Below are 6,675 nucleotides of genomic sequence, written 5' to 3' on the forward strand. Positions count from 1 at the left end.
ACAATACATAACAAAAATTTGAGTAAATTAGCATAATTTTGAGGTAAAATCCATTTTAATTTTACATTTCATTCAACGCATGAAATTGTTATCAAATAAAGGCAAAATAATTTACCTCTTTGCTCATCAAGTTCCTTGAGATTATCCTACAAACCAAACCCGCAATCCCATTTTAGAATACCAATATGTATAAAAAAAAAAATATTATTAAAAAATATGACATTACAAAAACCTTTGAAGCGACACAAAATTTAGGAGAAATTACAGTTGAAGGTTTTTAAAAGGGATTTGGAGCGTATGACAGATTTTATGGTTCGATTTTAAAAAATGGCAAAATTGACAAATAATAAGATTTATCGCAATTTACATGACATACACATGACCACAAATTTTCAAATCTCTATTTTACCCTTGTTAGGTCGTAGCTTTTGTTATTGATGAAACTACAAATACATAGTAAATATAGAATCATAAACAATGATGAGGTTTTGTATACATGGTAATTGATGATATCTTAGTTCTCCATTTTTTCTCTAATAAATTTATTTGAAAAACTAAAAATAAGCGTCTTCATCAAAAGAACCACTCTTCCTGATTTTCTTCATGTAGTTAATCTTTCAATGTTGATTTTACTATTAATTTAGATTTTATTTAACAACTTTTTGAATTAATCTCACTTGGATTAAATATCTAGTGTTTTTCTACCAAATTTATATTTTAAATATCCATATATTATCAAATTTCATTTATCTAATCAAATTTTAACTTTATTCAAATGTTTGAATTTTTTTTCATTATTTTATACATATTCTTAATAGATTAACTGGATATTTTTTCATATTTTTTAAGGTTTAAATTATTTTATAAATGTTATTAGATTCAATTGTCCATATAAATTAAAGGACTACCCTTATAGACAAATGTTCATAACTCACTCAAGATTGAGGTCGAGTTATCTATGGTCATCCTATGAAAGGTTAATCTCTTCAGTTAACGGTGGTATAAAGAGATATTAATCATTTCACAGTCCAATTTTTTATAAACTCTTTGCATAAGATACTCCCACTCATATTTCTCCACATGAACGATTTTAGATCAAGTCGTTTGTAATACTTACAACTCTTGTAACATTTACAAAGTGAGTTGTATTTGTAGTGTCACCAAGATAAGACACCCAACCTTATTCATATACTACAAACCATTTAGGTTATTACTTGAGCAAGATTCACCTTTATGCCTACCACATACTGTTTAAATTATAAAATGGAGGGACTGAATTCTATGAGAAAGCGTGTGAACGTTCCTTCTTCAATATTCGTTGAAGAAAACAAGAACAAAAAACAAATAAACATGATGTAATTTTATAAAAGAAGGTAGAAATACTCACTTTTGAAGACCGTTCTTCAAGCGATTCTCCTATCAAGATGTTTCGAACACCGCTACTAATGTATCTTCGTTATTTTCGGTAGAATCGTGGCTTGTCGGAGACCTTTCGGAAGTATGAGAGAAGAAGAGAATTTCTTGAGAGAACCACAAAGTTAAGACTAGAGAGGAAGAAGAGAAGATGCAAGAAAAACAATTTTCTTATCTCTTTCTTCGTTTCACGTTGAGTTAAAAGGAGAGGGAGTTACTCCTCTCCCACTAACTGTCAATAACTCCCCGCATGGGGAGTTATTATTTATTTATTATTATTAATATAAACTAAACGAAAAATTAATTTAAATTAATTAAATAATTTTAATAAATCTAATTTATTAAATTCCATTTCATATTGTAATATCCCCTTATTTTAAAAAATCAATCTCGAGATTTATTCTTAAGCTTCATTTTTGTCAATAAAAGCTTTTTTACTTTCTTATTTTCTAACTCTATTCTCACACATAAGCTTAAACCAAATTTGTTTGCTTTACCTAACATTCTTTGCGTTGCGAGGATTGTGTTTATGGGACAATTTAACTTAAAATAGTAATAGTTTGATTTACTTTCTCAGTTATCAAAAGCAATATGTAGCATACCTCTTCAAAATAGTCCACCAAAATAAATATGGTTGAGAATATTGACATGTATAAAATTCTCTCTAAATGAGTGCTACTTGATTATATTCTTATATTCATCTCAGATTCCCTTTTAAATGAGCTTGTCTGCTTAATACAATTGGAATAATATAATACTGGCATATATCTCAATATACCTTCTACATGGGCTCACTAAATCTAATGTAATTGGAATTATCCTTGTATCTATTCCAATGATTAAAAAGAAAAAATCTTGATTCTCATGACTTATATTATAGATATTGATTATTAAGAATGGTGAAAATAAACAAGATGGTCATTATAGAGTCTAAATTTTTTTTTTCAAAGTTCTCAAAAAATTTTTTTAAAAAATATATATTTTGTTCTTCATACGAAGATTGTTCATTTATTTCATGCCAACATGTAGTTATGGTTAAAAAAATCTTGCATATTTGGTCAATCATACCAATATCTTGCATCATTTGTGCAAACACGTGCACTAAGTTATACTTAAGTTTTAGAAATCTTGGTCAATATTATTTGAAATTTCTAGCATTCAACACATCATAAATCTTAGATATAAATTTCACTTACCATATGTATTTGATATACTAGTATAGTCTTGACATATACATACACATTATTATTGCATTACTAAGAACAATAAGTTTTGAACAAAGAGGCACTTTACATCATTAAATATAGGGGCAAATGCAAGAGAAGATTGTTATGCAGTAATAGGAACCATGAATTTTGAGCGAAAAGGCATTTTACAACATTGAATACTAGAGCAAATGCAGGATAAGTGATGCGTGGAATTATCATGCGATAGTGTGAGTATGCGATGATGTGTGTGTTATGCGATAAACATGCAAGTTTTCCTAACAAAACCCAAGTATAAGCCTTCTTAGGTTTCCTAGTAAGTCCAGGGTCGAACACAGGGACTACTAAGTAGATATGCTACAGACTCTTTGATTCTATTGCGGTGGTGAAAAAGAAGTGGATAGTGTTTTGATTTAAATTTTCTATGTGACGGAGTTGAATGCGGAGTGATGAAAGCGTAGAGTTACAATAAGTATGCGATGAAGGGGTTGAAAAGGGGTTTAGCTAACATTTCCCAAGATTGTGCACAAGTTATGTGAACAAGCTATATACAAATAACAGTACTACATTTCTCAATGCAGAATGCCAAAATTCCTATTTCTAGGACGCATGCGATGTATATGCGAAAACTGTCGATAGAACTTATGTCTAAGTCTCTATTCTTGCTTATGATGAATGACGCACACATAAGACAAGGTGACCGCATATCATCATTCCTATTTCTAGGGCGCATGCGATGTGTAAATAGAAGATAGAACTTATTCCTAAGTTTCTACTCTTGCTTATGCGATTCTAATCTGACTCTCCCAAGCCTAGATTCTGTCTTTAGACTACTCTCCCAAGTATGTCCAAAGGGTGAATGATGTATACATAAGACAAGATGGTCGCATAAAATGTAAATCTTAAGTCATGCTAGCTAAGTACTTCTCAACCCATTCAAAAATTGAGCTACTCCTGCATGGTGTAGAGAGGTCGAACATGAATTGAAATGAAGTTTCCATTTTCTACAATTAAAGTACTGAATACAAAATAACAAATTGATTTGAGAGATAAGAAGCCCGGTCAGCAATGTCTTGCTTCCCGTGGCCTTTTACACTACTCTTTATCACTTCATCTCTGTTCTAAATGTGGATTCTTGCTCTCGCAAGGGTTGGCCCTCTCTCCTTTGTATTGCTTTCTGGCAATCTCTTGATCTATCCGGGAGTAATTTCTCTCAGCTTCATCTCGTCTTCTTGCTCTCTCCGTCCTCTATGTATATGTATATGTATGTGCGTGGATTTATCGGCCAACCCTTTTCTCTCTGGTGGCATTTGGTATTTATAGAATTCAAGGTGAAGCAGCTTTTCTTACTAATGATTGCAATGATGGGTGGCATTAATTTCCCTACTCTATTGCAACGTTTAAAAGTCACCAAAGTTTAATGTACTTGCTACAGTGTGGCTTTTAACGGCTTGTCAACTGAATGCAGAATTGATCGTCATCAGCTTTACGTCCCATCATGATTTATTATGTTGTCGCCTTGATGCGAGGTCTTTATGCGATCACCTTTTTAAGAAACTTCTCATGATCGCATGACTTGTGATCGCAACTTCAAGCGCGCTGTCGCATTGTACCTTTGGATCGCAATTTCATATCGCCATCGCATTGTACCTACACAAAATAGGTAAATTAACTGCTTTTATGCGATGAGCACTCGCGATCACAATTCCTTTTAGTTTGGCATTTTCAGACATGATATTGCCTATTTTACCATCGTATTCTTTCATTGTTTTACTTATTTGAGCTGTAATAAGTTGTATTTCTACTAGTTATCAATAAGGTTATTCTTTCATTACAAGAAAATATGTAGCTATGGCTTAAAATGATTTTTGCATTTGATCAGTCATGCCAATATCTTTCATCAGCAAGCACATGAACTAAATTCCATTGAGGTTTTAGAAATATTGGTCAAAATCATGTGAAGCTTTAGGCATTCTATATGCATCATGAATTAAGGACATAAACTTCACTCTCCATATGCATTTCATATACTAGTATAGTCGTACATAACCATTATCATCGTATTACTAGGGATCATGAGTTTTGAAATAAAACGACATTTTACGCTATTGAATATTAGGACAAACGTAAATGCAAGGTCAATCATTTGTCTTGCATGCATTATTTAAACCCCATTTAATAACCATTGGTTTTTTGCTTTTGTTTTTTGAAAATTAAGCTTATAGACACTATTTCTACATTCAAATTTTTTCCTTTGCTATCTACTTTTGACCAGTGGTTTAAAAAATCAAGTCAAAATTTGAAAACTAAAAAAAGTAGCTTTTAAAATTTTATTTTTGTTTTTGGAATTTAGCTTAGAATTTAATCACGTGTAATTAAAAAAAGATGCAAATCATTGTAAAAGAAAATAAAGAGAAAATACGCTTAATTTCGAAAAAAAAAAAACAAAAGACGAAATGATTACTAAACGAGACGTTAGTAATTCGTTTTCGCAGGAGTTATGCTTATAAACCATCCTTCAATTTGCATAATTATATTGCTTTCATTGCCAACAAAAGTTCTAAAAGGAAAATGGCATGCTTTATCTTTGCATCAGTTCATAGTTTACATACATGTTGCATTCTTTACACAAAATATAGTATTCGTTTGAAGCTTTTTAAAAAAAATTTCTATCATTCTTTATTGGATTCTTGAATCATATGCTATTGCCTCTTGAAAAGAAAACAATCATTGTTTTGCATAGATGATTGAATCATTTTCATAAATGTCATGCTCATGAGAAATTAATCTTTTAATCGACATAGACACAAATTAAATGATACCCTTACCAACGAAAGGTTCAAAAGAGACGTTGCATGTTTTATCATTGCATCAAGTCATAATTTGCGCATCTTTCATTTCATATTCAAAATAATATTTTCCTAAGCTTTCCAAAGATCCTTTCATCATATTCTTTGTGAACATTTTTAAAAAGGTGTCATTATATGTGAAAATAATATGGAAGTACCTATCGCACATCAAACATTGTTATGAACAATGTCACTGTATTCCACAAAACGTTCAACAAACGTAAATAACAGATAAAGAGAACACCAAGAATTATTAGTTGAGTGAAAAACATTCGAGTCTGTGAGACATTATGCTCAGGAAAGATAACTTTACTAATATATATGATAAACAATTACAACATAGTACTTATTGTTGGATTTAGTGTTCTAAATCTCATGGATCTTATAGCTTGTAATTTGTAAATACAAATTATTCATTTAATAAAATAAGCAATATTTTATTCAACATTTAGAACACATTAAATCAAACCAATAAACTAAGATCCAAGATTATTTTATGTAGCTTGAACAGTATTTGATAGATATACAAATGGATCATGTTCAAGTAATAACCTAAAAGGTCTGTAATATATGGATAAGGTTGGGTACCTTATCCTGGTGACACCATACGACCCACTTTGTAAGTGTTGCAAACGATTCGATCTAAATCGTTCATGTGGAGACATGTGAGTGGAGGTATCTTGTACAAAGAGTTTGTATAAGATCGGACAAAGAAACGATCGACCTTTCTTTATAACACTGTTAATTGAAAAGACTAATATTTCATAGGATGACCATAGGAAACTTGATCTTAATCTTGAGTGAGTTATGAACTCCTATCCATGAGGGCAATTATTTGAATTGTATGGGTGAGAGTGGCTCGAGTCGTCAACTCAATAAGACTACCATTTTGGGAATTTGTTCAAATAGAGAGCTGGGAACATAACTTCATAAGATAGAATGCACTTCTTCCCGTGATTGCAACATTTTCCAGCGTTGTTTAATTCTCGAAAAGGATCTTGAAACAAAAGAAGATTTATAATATACCAAACTGCTCTATTACTAAAAAAACATAGTAACAGTGGTAAGTGTGAGGTCGAATCACAGAGAAGTCAATAAGTAAATCTCTTTTAAACTAAATTTGACTATGAAAGCAGTAAAAACTGGGTTTTGGTTTTTGGAAAAATTGAAAACATGCAAGAAATTAAAATGCAAAGGTTAACTGTAAT

The sequence above is a fragment of the Benincasa hispida genome, chromosome 3 (assembly GCF_027475165.1).
Source record: "Benincasa hispida cultivar pf3 chromosome 3, pf3_genome.v1.1, whole genome shotgun sequence".
Lineage (NCBI taxonomy): Eukaryota > Viridiplantae > Streptophyta > Magnoliopsida > Cucurbitales > Cucurbitaceae > Benincasa > Benincasa hispida.